Below are 19,024 nucleotides of genomic sequence, written 5' to 3' on the forward strand. Positions count from 1 at the left end.
AGCTCGGTTCCATATACCCATTATGAATGGAATATAAATAGTCGTTTAAATTACTATGCATATTCTTACAGAAAATGATATTCAAAATCAAAATTCAAAATTTGTTTTAACCAAACAAAAAGATAACTGAAGTGATTAATGAACCAAATATTCAAAAATTCATTAGTTTAACTAGTTCAGTGAAAGTTAACAGACATAATATTCATTAGGTAAAGTGATTTTGTTACCAAAAACTATATAAGTAGAACAAAACCCAGAATGCTTAAGTTCTTTTTTATTTGTATATACTTTGAATTTTTAAGGTCTGTCCTCCATTTTAAAGTCTGTAAATGCATTTAACCTACAAGAACGTGAAGGTATTTTCTTTATGCAAATCTATCATGAACTATATTTAAAAATAAAAGTATCTAAATAGTTAATCCCGTAATAAATAAAATGTCCATAAATATTTTATTGATTGCTATACTTACATACTGTCATTCACTAATTTTTGATATAAATTTCAAGAAGAAAAAGTGTGATTAATTAAATCCAATGTTTGTCTGTCTGTCTGGACAATATGGGTCAATCGGATCGGATGGAATAACCCAAAAAAGGAAATTGGAGTTACCTTTTTTTCTTTCTTTTATAAATGCTGACGAACTTGGTCTTTAAAGTGATTTGAAGCTGTTTTGTATTCATAAAATGTATTACTAAATGCAGCTAACTTTAACACCATTTAAATATTAACGTTTATAATAAAAGCACAATAAAACTCTAGATCCAAAATGTTGGACTTTTGAATGACAGTAAAGTGTATTAACGAAATTTCAGAAAAATCAATTTCATCAGGTTAGCTGTCCGTGAAAGAGTAAGACACATTTAGGCTAGTTTAATGACCCATTTTGATACCCCAAGAATTTTGAGGCTTTCTTCTAAACTCAACGAATCCAGATTATGTTAATATTATTAAGATCATTTAGATCGCTATAGAAGAATGCTCCTAGGTAATTCTTGCATTTTTGAGCTAGAGCAAAGCATCTACAGAGGAAGTGAAGAACTGTTTCCTCCTCTTCCTCATCCATACAGCTTCTGCAGAAGTCATCCGTGAATACACCTATCTCCATGGGCTTTCCTATTAAACAGTACCCGGTTATGACACCGATCATCGATCTTCTGTACGATCTGCTTAGAGATAGCAATCACCTTGAGATGTTTTTCGTGACCTGACTCGAAGTGATGTTATTCCACCTGATGTTTGCCTTCTTCATAGCGTCGTGGATTAGCAATAGTTTAAATTAAGCCATTGGTATTCCAGCATTAGCCAAACTTAGTAGAATGGATTGTACTATACCTCTTCTACCGAGTTCATCTGTCTTAAAATTTCCTAGAATGTGTCTATGATCCAGCACCCAACAAAATTTAATATTAAGCTCCATTAGAGATAATCGACGGTTATGGACTGTTATAGAGTTTGTAAAGACAGATTCCAGAGATTTGATAGAGGCCTGAGTATCTGAGAAAATAGATATCAGATGTTTGTATAACAATCTTTTTAAGCTAGGACAAGTCTGGGAACACGATTGGGAAGGCGGACTGAGAGACTTAATTTCAGTCGTTCAGAGTACACTCTCTCACCAACACCTTAACTTGTTTTTGGTCGATCTGTGTAAAAGTGGATTAACTCGTCTTCCAGGAATGCCCTATCCTCCCAAGAAAGATCTGGAAGTTATAAAAGAGTGGGAGTTTCTGTCGAATTGCAATTGGGGCACAAGTTGCTTTAGTCTGTGTGCTTTGGAATTGATTCTTAATACTTAAGAATTACGAAGTGGGCAGTGTTTTTGTCAACCCACTGCGATGAAGCTTTGAGGCTAATAGCAGGGCATGCTGCTATTTGTTTGATAAGTATATCAAGAGCAGTTAGGTAGAGTAGATAGGGTCGTGCGAAGCGATCCGCTTATACATAAGCAAGCTTATCGTTGGACTTTATTTAGTTTGTCGTGATTTACTTCCACACCGTGCATTAAAATCGGTCTGATTACCGATGTGTAAGACCGATGCACGTAATTCGGGGTTATAAGCCCCATTTTTTACCAAAAGCTTTTATGCAAGAAAAGGGAGCTACTGTAGATTTGTTGACAATTTCTTGTATGTTACGTTTGCAATTTAAATATGTATCTAAAATAAGACCCAGATACTGAGCGTCGTCATCAATTTCAAAAATGTGTAAAATTATAACTAGAAAATATATTTCATCAAAATTTCTATCTCATCACTCATTTTCAATTAAACAATCCCAATGCAGACATTATTATATATCGTCTACAAGGTTCTAGGATAATAAAATAAACTTACCCCAAAAATATACACACTCAAATACACTCGAAAAGTGACAACATAAAAGACAACGTGCACGGGAATGATTTTAAAAAAGTATGCAAGCGGAAGAGCAACATTTTTCTGCAGCAACAACTGAACTGCGATGATGCCTGGGCTGATGCTGAGGCTTCTTCATGCTTATGCACTTGTCCTTAACATTGTACATTTTATGCACAAGCCACGGCACAGACATTTGCAGGCAAAAGTCCAAGGACATGAAAATCCATAACTGAATAAAAAGACGATATGAATAAGCGAGACAGGAAAAAAGGTTAAAATTGTACACCTCACTCATACACACACAAATGTACTTTTTAAAGAAAGACATTATCCCCAAAAATTGTTAGGGGAAGTTGGGGTCTTTTTGAAAAAATGTACCCCATCTTCACTCCATCAGTGTTTTCCAAGCGAAGAATTTCAATATAAAAATGCAGGGGGGTTGGTTTGGAAAATGATAAAACCGAAACGGCGGCGGACACTCGTTGTGTTGGAATGTGCACTTTGTGCTTATGGGCCTGACATTTTCCAAATATATCTATACTGTACATAGTGTGGCAAAAGGATGTACTGATTTATATTCCATCAACAGACAACGAAAGTCCTCCGCTCCGACATAGGTCCCCTGGCGTGACGCGGCGCGGCGGTTGGCAAAAGTGGTTAATTAAAATTGCAAGCAATAAAACAAAAATAGAGATATTATAAAATAATATAAATACAAACGAAATAATGCGGAATTCCCATAAGCTATTATGGTTTTATTGCAGCAATTTTAATTTATACTTATCTATATTTAGATTCATAAATTTTATATTCAAGGTTATGGCTAAAGTCTCATCAATTGGTAAACGCAAATAAAACTTTTGAAAAATTCAGTTAAGTGCATTGTAGTTATGTGAAAATGCATTTCCCGCCAAAATATTGATTTTTAATTTCTATATAACAATCCTTAAGACAAAAAAAAAAAAAAAAAAAAACAAAATAAATCTAGGTCAAATGCAATAATTTATTATAATTAAACACTATACACATGTGTGTTATATGTTTTAAAATCTAATATACTTAAATACGTTTGTGTTAATTTTATATATTTTAAAGACACCCCATTTGCAATTCAAATATAACTATAAATCTTAGTATTTCAAGTTTTTCAATGGGATTTTTCATTTGCGTTTTTATTGCTTTAGTTTTCCTCTCCACTATATTATAATGAATATGTTATGAGATTTCTCATCTCGCAGCACAGACTTTTCTTCATTTAGGTAACGACTATACTTGACCTTGATTATTATGGAAACAGGCTTCATTTAATATTGTTTTTTTTTGCTTTTATAATATTATTTTTAAAGATAATATAAGAAGAATTAACCAAAGTTGTGTTTATCAATTAGTTTGTCAAACTAGTTGAACGAGTTCAAGAAAAATTAAGTACAGGTTACGTACGAATAAATACGGAAATAAAAATATTATGATTCACTTGTGCACTTATATTAAAGTTTAAGACCCCAATATTTTACTTTTAGTTGATAATAATGAAGACGAATTCTGCCTTGAAGTCTCTCTCTCTTTATCAAATTTCGAAATAGTTTCTTTTCTCAAATATAAAAAATCGTTTCTCGATTTAGTATTTTCTTCTGAAGCTATTAGTACCTTTGTTCTAGAATCTAGATCAGGAATTACTAAAATTGATAAATATCAACCACCCTCCCTTTGGAATTTTTTCTTGACTTAAGTAATCTTCATTTCAGAAGAGCTTAATTTCAGTTGTTCTTTGAAAATTCAACCATTTCTTGAATTGCTGATACATTAGGAATACATTCGCAATTTACCAATAAGACCGTTATTACCTAATTATTTGAAAAAAAATCTACATTTAAGGAAATCAAGAAATACAAACTTTAACCACCCTTGGTACACGAAATAAATGCGTTCACAGCGGCGGCGTAACAAAAAAAATGAGGCATGGAAAACTTGTCTTCTCTTTTTAATTTGAGCTGTTTAATGAATTTAGTTCTGTTTCTAAAAAAAAGTACATCTTTGAAGAAGAATCCTAAAAAATGTTTTAAACTTGTTAACTTAAAGAAATAATCACATGGCTTTCCAACTAACTTCACTTATAAAAACCTTTCATCAATTAAAAATATCGATATCTGTAACGCTTCCGCCATTGATTTCCGTGAGTTATTTGTTAATAACCCTTTTGACAGTATTAAAAAAGTCTAGTAATGCTTTATTTTAACCCTTTTAATTCATATTCACACTTTCTTTATCAACAAGCAAATTTTCCAGTATAAGCTTGCTTGCTTACACCTTACACCTGTTCAGTCCGTTGAGAACCCCTTAAGGGGCATAGGGCCTCTACTATAGCTACGCGCCGTCACGTACGGTTTCTGTACGGTCCCTCCAAATTTTGCCTAGTGACGCTGACTTCACCTCGACTCTCCTTTGCCATGTGCTTTTCGGTCGTCCAGCTCTTTTTCCTTCTTGAGTGAGTGGGTTACACTGCATCGCTTGGCCTGCAATGCAGTCGTTACCTTTTTAAAGCATACGTCCAATCCATTGTTCTTGGCCTGTCCTTCTATGAAGGACCTCATTTGATATACGGTTTGGCCAGAAAATGCTTAGGATGTTACGAAGACATCTATTCCCGAAGGTTTGAAGCATTCTTGTGATAGCTGAAGTAACCTTCCAAGTGCCGCACCCATAAAGAAGAATCGATGTTTGTGCGAAACAGTCGTAGCTTTCTTAAGGTGATAGAGTTATTCCTCCAAATTATCGATAGCATACCGAATGCCGCTTTTGCTTTGCCGATGCGGCAGATGACGTCTTGTTCGATTCCGCTCTCGATGAAGACGATACTTCCAAGGTATTGTCAGCTCTCCACTTTTTTCCAGCGGTTGCGAGGAAATATTTATTTGACGGGATGGTCGTGTTCCGAGGCTGATCATTTTTGTTTTGAGCTTGACGAAAATTCCCTTCTTACACTCATGGGGGAAGCTTTCGGTGGTCCAGACTTCTTTTATGAGCGGATAAGGCAGTTCGCTTGATGAAATTTTCCAGAATATGAAGGAAGTAATTTCTTACACCAATTTTCAAGCAAGATTACAAGGCGGATATAACAAACTAAAGGCAATTGCAAGACTTTCCTGCATTCCTGAACTTTTTGAACAAGATATTAGTGAGAGCGTGTTATTTTTAAGTAAGAACCTCATGTGCGAAGAGCAAATTAAAATCCTTCTCACATTCTGAAATGCTATTAAAACAGGGTCATAAAGTTGACTGACTTTTCTAAAGCCTTTGAATTATTTTTTTAACGTTTGAAATCTTGGTTTTCCACCATTTTTCTTAGCTTAATACAAATCTTATCTTGAACACAGAAACAGAAAATTTAGACCTTAACCTTTTCTTGCTCAATCTGGTGTTCCCCAGGGAAGCCATCTTAGTCCTTTTCTGTTCATTCTGTCTATTATCTACGCACGTAACGTCATGTCAACTGAAATTCTCATTTTTGCTGATGACATGAAAATTTTTAAAATAATAAAGTTCACCCATGATGGTATTCTTTTACAAGCACACATAGATAAGTTTTACATTTTGAAGAAAATAGCCTTTCCATAAACTCCTTAAAATGCCAGACGATACCTTTTACTGAAAAACGAATCGGTAGAGTATTTGATTATTATTTATCACAGCAAAAACTCTGTCGCATTTTCACTTTTGAAGATTAAGGTGTACATTTCTGTTCCAATTAAGAATTTACACACCACATAATTTAATTGTCAATAAGGCAAATTTTATGCTTGGTTTTAAAAAACCCTGGGCAAAAGAGTTCATACAGTTTTGAGTAGAATGAAATACTTTTGAAGTCAATACCTTAATTTATTCTCAAAAAAACAAAAAGGAGTACAGACCCATATCAAAACCTTGTTTATCTAAAGCTTTTACAACTCTTATTAATAACCAATTAAAAATATATATTAAAGACAAACAAATCTTGACTCCTCTGAAGTTAGGATTTAGATTTTGCCCAATGTTTCCGATGACATAAGACTGTCCTAAGACACTTCCGTGATAAGCTTACTTGACTTTTCGAAGACATCTGATTGCATAAATTCAAAAAATCTCTGTGATAAATTGACTACTTATTTTAACGTCTCTAACACAACTTAAGACCTTATTTATTCATATATAACCAATCGTATGCATTCCTTCCTGTTCATACTGGTGTTCCTCAAGGATCAATTATTGGGCCTATACTGCTTTTGTTTATTAATGATCTGCCTACTTTTCCCCCCATCTGGCAATACCTCATACTAAATTAAATTTGGTTAAGTCAATCGTTCCGCCTATAATTACGTAGGGGTACAAGCTTTTTGAAGACCTTAACAGCTGAAACACAAACACGCTTCAGCTTCGGCTTCGCCTGACGTTTACGAGTTCAGCCATAGGAATTCAATGCATGGTATAACAACGAAGCTTCGACCTCACGTTTCATTTGACAATCGTAAGGAAATAACGTAATGTGGCTCCAAACGGAAGCTATAGTTCAAATTTGCTGAACATTTGCTCGACAGCTGTAAAAAAGTCAACAAACAAAATACATTTGCTTTTGGAGGGATTCCCATTGGTTATTAGATAAAGGTTGTTTAAGTTAATTTTTCAATTTCGATTTCAAAACTGATATTTTTTTTTAATTTGAGAGAAAATAACAGCTGCTAATGACAGAAGTGCCATTTTAGAACTGTCATATTGGGAGTGTTAATCAAAGTAACCTCGAAGCAGGCCCAAAGTACCGCAGACGAAGCCGAAGCTGAAGCGTGTTTGTGTTTCAGCCATAACTCTCATTCGGCTCAGATTTTAAAGAATCTCACTAGTCATATGACGCCTAGATTAAAAAAGAGAAAGTTCCAGGATATTTGTTTTGAATTTTTCACCTGAACTGATATACACTTTTTATATACTCATTTTTATTTCTTTTTCGACAATTTTAATTAATTTTGTAATCTTCTTTAATTTTTAAATTATGTATATTAATTTCATATACACTTGGATTTGTACTTACAGTTTCAATACCTACATATTTGTGTTACAGCAAATTGATATTACTATATTCCTACATCTAATCTTAAAATGCTTCCCACTCAAGACAAGACAAAACTATTTACAAGAATTTGGTTACTACATTTCAGTTTATTATTGTTTAGCTTTTTTAATTTCTTCAAAGCCAACTTCAGTATTTTTGTTCACATCAATACATAAACTTCTTCAATGACTGCAAATTTATAAATCAAAGGTCTGTGACCTTGACACATTCATAGATCTTCACGTCATTTACTATGTCTCCAAATATCAATGCGATAAGTACTCATTAAAATTTTACCACTTAACTACAATGTCGGTACTGTAGTACAGTCACTACTAATAAATCGTTTTGTGCATAGTAATTTTGAAAAGAGTGGTAACCTATGACTAAATTTACCTTCTCAAAAATTTGTATAAAGACGTGTGTTTTTTAACAATTTTAATTTTCAATAATAATTGTATTAACCTCCCCCCATGTTTGATATATGTACGTATTGGTTTCTTGAATATACAAATTATTTTTTGAAAAATCAGTTTTGTTTCAATTTATGAAATTTAAAAGCGTAATTTAATCAGAGTGAAGTACATATACATAAGCTTCAAGTGTTTTGCCCCCCGAAAATAGCTTCTCGTAAATTCATCACGTTTTATTAAAAAAAGCAAAAATTGTTGTATTCATTATTATTATTATTGTTACTCACCACTCAATGTTTACCCAGGAGCACTTTTCAATGATCATCTTCATGTTTTTATTTTTCTTTCTTTTTCGAAAGACCTTGACAGTGCTTTGATGGCTATCAAAAATTATGATGATGTAAATATGGAATTTCCACTTTGTATAGGTATCTAAATATGTTTAATTGTAAAATATATAAACACATAAATTAGCTTTAATCAGGCAAATTCCTCTCTAATGCTTTAGCTTTTGTTTACCCACTCTATACTAATTGCCATGAGGAGAAGATATAAAAGAACATCAAAACCTTACCTCAAAACCTCAAAACAAATTTTGCAAAAATATTATTTATCAATGAGCTGTGGAATTTATTTTTCTATTTTTCATCTGTAGGTCTGGGACAATGGCATCCTGATGGCTGAAAAACCTTCTGTCATTTGTCATTAAACAAAAGATGGTATATTTTAATTAGTGTGGAAGGATAAAATGTCAAGAACGTCTCCTTATTCATATTTCTCCTTTTTTTTGAATATATTATTATGATGCTGCTGCTATATCCTTTAATATTATGCAGAAAAATATGAAAAAGAGAAAGTGGATAGGCAACATCTTCAACCACGAACCACCCATATTGCGCCAACGAGCAGAAATTAATTATTATGGCTATATAAAGGATATAACATAGATATATAATAAATTATTATTCTCTGTCCTAATTTATATGCTAATATAAAATTGATTGCCCAGGATAAATGGGACCTTTTTTCTCTCACTATTCAGTAATTATTCGTAATCGTTTGGGTTCTAATAATAGATTTTTTTGAAATCAACAGTTTTTGGCTAAGAGATATCCTATTCCAAACTATAAGAATTATGGCCTAGATTTTTGTATAGCCATAGAGAAAACCTCAAAATTAAATGTAAACAAATTGTCCAGTATTTTGAGTTCAACTTACCGTGAAGAATTTTATAGAATTGGCACAGTTCTCCCTAATTGTGCGAAAGATAATCATAATGTATGTGTCAGAAGAATTCTTAAAGAATTCTATGACCTTTTCAAATTAACTTAAAGAGAGCTGCTATTCGGCCATTAACCGCAGATTAATTTAAAATAAAAATACATAATAATTAGTAATAGTTTTACGAAGGAGTTTTGTGGCCATATACACTATACACATAATTATCATCTTTACAATTATGTGCGCTCTGATAACTTCGAGAACTTTTGTTAATTTAAGAATTTTTGCTTTTTGGACAGACAAAGGTTTGATCTAGAAGTGGAGTTCATTGGAACTTTTTAAATGGTAAAAATTATTCATTTAACAATTTTTAAACACCATTTTTAAAAAAGTTGGTATGCAACCCAGCTTGATAACTTCCCATTCCAATTATCGATTTGTCTTGCTTAAAACCTTACCAAAATGTTCATAACATTTGTGTGAGATAAATAATTTGAAGTCAATATCTTTTTTTGGTTTCTCCTAATACTTGAGTCCAAGAACCAATACTTAACAGTTATTTGTTCTTTTTAAAACTAAAATTAACAACAATATTTTGGATATGATGAAACAGTTTGATTTCGAAATCTACTTTCGTTAAAGAGATTTTTAGTCGAAAACCAACTTTTACCAGTTTTAGTAGATTTTCTTGAAAGTTTTAATTTGTTATATTTTTTAAACAAATAAAGATTAGATTTTTCTAAGAAAATTAAGCAGAGAATGAAATAACTTTGAAGTGAATACCCGTGTTTTGTTGGAAAATCTATCCATAGTATAGTAGGATTTTACACGAATAATAAAAACTACTACCGATAAAAGTTAGAGTAGAATCTTACTAGGGATGGGTTTTTGACATTTATACGAGTCTCGAATGGATCTTATTTGATTTTGTTCTGAAATGTTGGTACGATTGATATTGCATTTGTATCTCGATGGATGTGTTCGTTAAGTAGTTGTGCACTTGGAATCATGTGTTTTCCATTGGCAAAAATATCAATCTATTGCTGTTTGTATTATTTAGTTTTGTCACTGAAAATGGACTAACTGTGCTTATTTTCTAGAGAAAACAATAAAAAAGATAATTCAGTTTTGCTATGTTTCTACCAAATGTTTATCTCAGTTTAGATTAAATAAATCTTTTTGATGTTTCCACTGCACATGAAGATTTAAAAATGTTAAGTTTGACAGCACTTTCTAAAATACAAATGGTGTTTCGATGTTTCTTATGAAATGCAAGTGAGATAGTTTGATTCTTGTTAAACAATGAAGAAGTGAATAGTTCAGCACCATATAAGAATATGCTACCTGCTCCATGTGCATTTTTTTATTTGAATAAATCAAAACTATATTTTTGGATCGACTCCAATCCCCGGCCGGAATTGAGTTGAGACGAGCTTCAAGCTCGTTTCAATACCACATGTCAATGTAGTAGTCTACGAACAAACCCCCTTCTTGAAGTTTTAGTTTATGTCAAAGCTGCAATTGTTAAATTAACAATTTTTATAGAATTTTCCAGATGGTTTCTTACCATTTCTTCCTAAAAATTGTCCATTTTATTAGTTTTTTTGCTGAAGTTAATTTTAATTTTCACAAAACTTTCTTCTATTTGTGTGTATTTTTATTATTATTCTGACAGATCTTCTTTCAGTTAAACCAATTTTTAAATACAAGAATCTGACTGCTGCCGATGCGTTTTTTTGGGAATTTTCTGCAATACTATTTTTAGAATGCCAAAAAACACGTTTAATACTTTAATTTATTCACGAGATATCGAGAATCGAATACCAGTTTCACAAACTATTTTTGGTAGATTTTTACAGAATTTTTTAAATTACAGAATTTCAAAAACTCTACTTTCTAAAGATGAAGATAAAACTAGTTTGAAACGAATATTTTTAATTTCTGAAAAGATATTTGAGCCTGAAATCAATTTGTACCAACTTTAAGCTATGTTTTTTTAGGGTTTTAGTTTTTGTAAAAAAAACTGTCAATTCGATTTTTATCAAAATTTTAACAGATGTGGAAAAATTATTTTAGAGAGGCAATTATTTTGTTGTTTAAAGTCGATATCTCGATATCTCTACTGGTTCTTGAGATATGGATGACAAGAACGCACAGACAGACATCTCTCTAAAAAAGTAAAAAATTTCGAAATTTTCAATTCGACAAATCGGACTGATTACAAAAACTTCCTATGGGAAGTCAAAAAGTTTCTCTTCGAAAACAAACAATTTAAATAATCCCACGCTAACTTTCAAATACCATCAGCGATTTAAAGATGATAGATGTTGAATTAAATAAAAATAAACGAGTACCTTAATTAAATGTATCTTTACTAAAAAACAAATACATTCTTTTTATATTGACATAGACTTTTAGAAATATACATAATAAAAAGAATTCCATTTTTTTAAGTCCATTAACCAAACAAAATAAATTATAAACAAAAAAACGAAAAAATAACTTAATCCAAGATTTAATTGGTCAAAAATTATAGTTCCAAGATAGATAATTCAAAATAAACTTGCAGCTCAATTAGTTTAGTTTTATATTGATACATATATACATATGTATAAAATATATTTTTTTGCAATATCTATTTTTTTGTATATATATTTCTACTCGTTATTTACTCATTATTATTCTTTTTTGTCTTTTTAGGTAAGTCCAGCTAAAAGATTGCAGAAGACGCAATAATCATCATAATTAACCTTCAGTTTGTTTTTTGTGAGTACATACAAACTTAGTTTAAGTAAAGTGTATTTAACGTTTTAATGTCAACAATGATTTAAAAATCTATATATTTTGGGCAAACAATTAAAAGTATACAATTTTTCGATTTTTATATACTTTTGAAATGTCAGTTAAGGTTACGGATAATCTGAAAACAAATTTGACGCTTTAAATGTTTATCTTAGAGGCTTATAGATGACGCGGTTTATTGGAAGTTTTGTATCTATTTGTATCCATTAATTATTTATCGACCATTCTTTTTGTGTTTTTCTTTATTTATTTTTTATACAAAAATTCAATCACACAAAACACTATTACTGAGTTTTTCGAGAAGATTCAACTACGTTAAAAAATTAAAACCAAGTTAAAGCTGAATACTGTTTGATCTGAATGTTTTACTTTGACCCAATTGATGTCAATAAAAAGCTAGACTGACACTCGACTTGGCAATATTTATACAAATTGACAACGTTAATCTCATTAAATTTTTTAAGAACTTATTCTTCTGACAACAAATCACTTGCAAAGATGCTTCTTCTGGACACATTCCTACGACATGACAAATGCCTTCCGTTTCTATTGAGTTGCAGATACTGATGACCATTGTGGTGATTACGCTTATTTTGTTCTCATAGCAGAAATAATTTATCTCTTTCAGATTATGGTAAATCCTGCTGTATATTCGCCCATATGGGAAATTTAAAGCTTCCTGCACATATCTGGCTGTACACTTTTCGTCTATTTTCGTTATTACTTCGAGTAGGGTGGGTCTTTAAAAATCGATATGTTGTCAATATTCAAAACAAAACTGCGATTACAACTTTCCGCTAGACTTGACCAATCTCTTTGTAAAAGCTTTTATTGTCTTGGATACTTTCAAGAAGCATCGTACTAACCAAACGGGACTAGGTCATTTCGGCGGTTTTTCATTCAAGGCATTTCGATCTCCACTTTTTTAAGAAACCATAACTTTGTACTTTTGTGCGTTAACAAGGGAGTTCCATAAACTGCAGTAGTTGGATAACCTTATAATCATGAGTTGCAAAGATTCTGGGCGATAAGCAAACATAACTATATAAAGCGACGCTACCATTAAGGTAGGCAATGAAGTCGTTAATGTAAAGCGAAAACAAGGTCAGGCTCAATGTACAACCGGCCTAACTCCTGTTGTTGTTATTGCGAACCAGTCAAAAATTTGCGCACCATTGCACAATGCTGGACGAGTTAATTTGCACAACTCCTCGAGCACTTGACCAAATTTGATTGATACTTCTAGACCATACAACTTATATAACAGTTCCGTATTTATACAGCATAACTGAAATGCCAATCGTACCTGAAACTTTTTCATTCTGTAGACCCAATGTTTGTTCTAAATCTCTTAAAGTGAATTTAAAGTCCAAAACTTCACTAGTGAATCAAGGTGACGCATTATTCCAAATTTTTGAAGAAATGGGATCCAGATTTTTGGTCACAGTACACCTCTTGTCATTTAATACCCAGACCATTTTCTAAAATTCTGTTGAATTTTTCCAATTTGCTAATTTATAGGCTTGACGTTCCTCACATTTTCTCCTTTTAGTTTTGCATACTTCCTTAAACATTTTTCCAGCTTCAATGTAGGAATTTTTAAATAAACCTTGAGAAGATCTTCGAAAGTTTTTCCGAAACTTTTGATATTCTAAGCAAGTCAAGCTAATATTTAATAACAAATCAAATTTAATTGATATTTCATTCTTTGTAAAGATTTGGCAGAACAATATTAAGTTTTTGCACCTAACGTTTAATTAATCTGTTGAAAATTATCATCATGTTGGAATTTTTTGACATTTAGAAATATTATAGTAACTTCTGATAGTGTGATGAAACATTTGAAGCAGAACAAAAGGAAATACCAAATTAAATTTCGATTGATAAAGTTTTCCTCCCTTCTAGATGTTTTTTCTCATGTTTATTTTAAAAAACAAATAAAAATAAATCGACAAGAGTAAACAAAAGTTTATTTCCAAATTTAAGAATAATAGAACGTGTTAAATGTGAATTTTTTGGGTATGAATTCATAAGCTCATTCAATTAGAATTCAAAGTGTAATCTGATTCAAAAGTTAGAAATGTGAAACTAATTGCCCCTATTCATAGTATTTACTCGTTTTTGTTTGTAAATAAAAGAGTTAAACAAATTAATGAATAATTAATAATAAATAGGTAACTATTTCAACAAAAATCAACAATATTCACTTTTTTAAACTTATGCGTTTCTCAAGTTAAGTTCAATTAAATTGACAATATCAGTTGATAAATCTGTGAAAGGTAAAAGTTCTTAAGTCTATTGTTAAAGAGTTTTTCAGATAGCCAATTTTTAACTTGCAATCTTTGTTTAAACCAAATAAAAAAACATATGAAAATTAAATATTGATAAGACAGGTATTAAAAACATTTTTTTTTGTTTTTTTTTTGACATAAGTGCTTTTGTTAAAATAACTTTTACAGTTTTTCACTTGCTAAGAATTCTTAAATGTTCTTAGGTCAGTTTAACCTTCATTGTGTCTCTATTTTTTAAAATTTTGTTTACCAAATATGATACAACATCTTAAGTCAATATAAATGTATGGCCAGAATATATCAAAAAAAAAGGATAAATAGCTAATGGTTGAAACACAAACACTCTTCGGCTTCGTCTGCGTTACGATGGGCCTGCTTCGAGGTTGAACTTAATGACATTTCTAATATGACATTTCTAAAATGACACTTCTGCCTCTAGCAGCCACTTTGGTGGGTCCGTGAGCTCAATCTACGGAGTTCTTCAATCTATGAGGAATTCTTCGAAACTCATTTTCTGTTCTAAAATAATAAAACTTTTTAATGAAAAAATTGTACCTTTTAACCTTTTCGATCCCTCCAAATGCAAATATATTTTGTTGGTTGACTTTTTTACAGCTGTTTTGACCTGTCAGACATAGCAAATGTTCAGCAAATTTGAACAAGAGCTTCCGTTTGGAGTCACATTACGTTCTTTTCCTTACGATTGTCAAACGAAATGTAAGGTCGAAGCTTCATTGTGATGACATGCATTGAATTCCTATGGCTAAATTCGTAATGGCTGAATCACAAACACGCTTCAGCATCGGCATCGTCTGCGTTACGGTGGGCCTGCTTCGAGGTTGCTTTGAATGACATTTCTATTATTTCATCCCTCCAAAGAGCATATATATTGTTTGTTGACAGTTTTTTACAGCTGTTGAGCTGTGAGACAAAGCAAATGTTCAGATAATTGAACTAGAGCGTCCTTTTGGAGTCACATTTCGTTCTTTTCCTTACGATTGTCAAACGAAACGTAAGGTCGAAGTTCCATTGTGATTCATTGAATTCCTATTGCTGAACGCGTAAACGTCAGGTGAAGCCGAAGCTGAAGCGTGTTTGTGATTCAGCCATAAACGTCAGGCGAAGGTGAAGCGTGTTTCTGTTTCAGCCATAAAGCCATTTAAGTCGGTTAAAAACTCTTTACCTTTCGAGCATAGAAATATTACTTAAAAATCAATCAATTGAAAGTAAGTAGATTGCTCACATGTATGACAGAAAAATATTGAACATAATTCTGTTTTATGTCATAGGCAGGTAGTAGTTTCAAGAAGCCCTTTCTACGCACTTTAATAAGGGGTGGAAAGCACCAACGATAGTGTTTAGATTTTGAGAAAATATGATTTTTAACACATTTACATAGGACATTTAAGCGATGCTAGAGCCATTTCGTCGAGTTCAGAAAAGAAATCAGGTCTTTTATTTTCATTTCTGAAAGTTCATGAAAATCGTAAAAGAATACCTTTCGGAAGGTTGACATTCTAAAGTTGGCTAGGTAGATTTTTTTTGTAGGTCTTTGCAACTATGGCAATGAGTATTCTGAGGAATTCCCAAATTTACTGCTGTGACCTTGCCTTAAACATGCCTGGTATAGATCGATAGAACGATTACAGTCATTAGACTGTTTCATCTGCGATTGGATAATTGAGAAGATTTTGTCATTTCCATCCCAATCAAGAGTGCCACGGATGTTAATGTTTAGGCTGGATAGTTCAGCCCGAAATTGTTACAGCAGTGTAATGGTTGTCAGTAAATGAAAAGATTTTTCTATGTTGGTTTCAGTTCGATATAAGTATGTTGCATGCTTTTCGAATTGCTATTAATTCAGCTTGAAATAAACTTGCAAAATCATTTAGCCGAAAAGACTTAGAGATATTTAAGGACCAAGGAGGCAATTCCCGTCGAAATTTTTTGTAACCATGCCAGCCTCCCAATCCTTTCTAGCAGAACGAGATGACTTCAAAATCCTTCTTTAGGTTCAAGGCAGGAATGCAGTTGTCATTGTCTGCCGCAAGAATATCTTTCTTTAACTTACATTTGGAAGCAAGTCACGTATCTGTGTTTTTGTTGGCCGTCTAGGTTAAATCTAATTTTTGCGACGCATTCTCTAAAGACAGTCTTCCAAACCACAGCATTCAATAATTATAATTATACTATCGTTTATATTTTTATTCTTTGCCAAGTGCAGTCAAAACTTATTATTAGGTAGTCTTTACAGCCTTCGTTTCTTTTAATTATTATTATATCATCTTATTGATAAATTTTTATGCAGAAATAGTAATTCTATATATTTGTTGATAAGTAATAAAAATATAATGACAAAGTAATAGTTATAAACAAATTATAAACAAAAACAAGAAGATGGCTTTATTTATCAAACACTCCAAAATTCACACACCTTCATCTTAACTAACTTTAACTTAAGTTAAGTTACTCAATGCCACACAGAATTTCATTCAATCAAAAAAATAATAACAATAATGATGTTTTTTTTTATAAATGATAAGATCCAAGTTTTCTTAACCTTTTGTCTACGAAGCCATAATAATATAATTAATTAATACTTATAGCAGGAAGTCAAAAGAACATAAATACTTGGATTCATGTTTAATGTTTGATCCTAAACACATAGTCTTAAATCAAGTGGGTCTAGGCAAGGTAGGTGGTGGCTGGCTGAACTGACTTGGGGAGAATATGAAAAGTCTTAAATATTGATTTTTGACAAATGATTGTTGATAGTTTTCTCTTCTGGAAACTTGATGCGCAAAAAACACAAAATAACAAATGATATTTAAAACTTAAATTGATGTTCTTCTGTCAATTATGTTTGAACTCTTTGAAACCTAATAGCAACAATATTGTTTCAATGTATGATGGATATATAGATTTTTGCACCTAAAGAACACAAACCTCATCTTTTTCTCACCTTAAGCAGTTTGTTTGTATTCCTGAATTTATATACCTATATGTATCTAGGTACGTTGTACATACGAGTATGTGAGTTACTTTGAGACAACGAGGAAACAAGAGAATCCTTCTTCTTTTTTTTTTTGAGACGTCGCGTCTCATCGTCGTCATCGTCGTCGTCGTCGTTAGGTTGCACCTTCCGGCTATTTACATGCCATCTCGCATTCTCACCAGCTTGTTTAAGTGAGGAATATTAAAAAAAAACCTTTAAAGAATAACTCTTTCCCTAGAAGAAATAAGTTTTGAAAAAAACAAAAATACAAACAAAACATGCGCTTGGCGTTCAACACACAGGTAAACACCTGATATTTACAAATTTGTTAACACGATGTGCCCGCAGTATTATATGGATGGGGTTTTTGTGAGAAAATAACGGGATATGAATCATGACCATGGTATTCATGATTCCAAGTGATGCATAATTTAAGAACTTTGCTTGCAGCTCTAGCGTCAGCGTCAGCATCAACATCAGCATCAGCTTCAGCAGCAGGCATCAAGAAGCAGAGGCATCAGTATCAGGTATCAGCATCATTCCATAGTCAGCCAGTCACAGCTTCAAAGTGGTGAATTGAGTTGAGTTGAGTCAACTTTGTAACTTGCCCGTACAGCATCCAACTCCATTTGGAAACTCAGCGGTAGAGTTCGGTCATTTCTTATTTAATATTTAAACAAGTATGCATAATGGAGTCTTCATCTCTTCATAAAAATGCAAACTTATTGTACCTGATGCGTTTCGACCATATGTTGTAATGAATTCTTGATAATGGTGCAAATTAACACAAGATATGTCACACATTTACATTGTATTCCTGTCCAACATTGTATTTGATTAGCGATGATGGTCTATAGGAATTATAACTGTTGCATATGAGTGATCATGGAAAATCAACAAACCAACATAATAAAGTTTATTGCTTAACTTGTTTTAAATTAAAATTGCAAATACAGGAAGCAAGTTGTAGAAAAAAATATTAAATTAATGTTTAATCACAATATGTAGGTAGAACGCACCTAATGATGAGTTGGAGTGTGCGGTTGATGGCTGCTTTGAGTACCTATCTCGACAGTTCTCACCTTTTAACATTGTATCGAAGCTATTGAACATTACTGGGAAAATGTATCGAGTTTAAAGGAGACTATGTAGACAAAATATTTCCCCCCAAAATTTTGTGTGTTTATTTTTGTTTCTGGGAACTACCCCCGTAAATAGAAAAAACTACTTAAGTTTTATTTCTTTGAACAAAAATGTATGCATGGTCTTTTATTTGTGTATTTTGGGGGGAAATATTTTGTCTACATAGTCTCCTTTAAACTCGATACAATTTTCCCAGTAATGTTCAATAGCTTCGATACAATGTTAAAAGGTGAGAACTGTCGAGATAGGTACTCAAAACAGCCATCAACCGCACACTCCAACTCATCATTAGGTGCGTTTTTTTGGTATTCCATATAAAAGAGAGATCCGCAGTAGCCAGAATTTTGTGTTTAAAAATTGGTACAACTGAAAAAAGATCTGTCACAATCATAATAAAAAAAAAAAAAAACAAAAAAACAACTAACTAAAAATAAGAAAAATGGATAATTTTCAAGAAGAAATGGTAAGAAACCGTCTGTAAATTGAGATTCTATAAAAATAGATCATTTCACATTTGCAGCTTTGACATAAAATAAAAACTTCAAGAAGGAGGTTTGTTCGTAGACTATAACATTAGTATGTGGTATTGAATCGAGCTTGAAGCTCGTCTCAATTCCTTATATATTTGAATCGAGTTGAAGTAGCGTATTCTTATATGGTGCTGAACTATTCAGTTCTTCATTGTTTAACACGAATCAAATTATCTCACTTGCACTTTTTA

General features: G+C 32.0%; 1 protein-coding gene across 1 annotated transcript in view; it reads left to right on the forward strand.

Annotated features, from left to right (window-relative positions):
• LOC129954205 (mucin-2) overlaps positions 1-19,024 on the forward strand; it is a 90,296-nt gene that overhangs the window by 17,087 nt on the left and 54,185 nt on the right. The gene's annotated exons all lie outside the window — the stretch shown is intronic.

Source organism: Eupeodes corollae, chromosome 1, assembly GCF_945859685.1.
Source record: "Eupeodes corollae chromosome 1, idEupCoro1.1, whole genome shotgun sequence".
Taxonomy (NCBI): domain Eukaryota; kingdom Metazoa; phylum Arthropoda; class Insecta; order Diptera; family Syrphidae; genus Eupeodes; species Eupeodes corollae.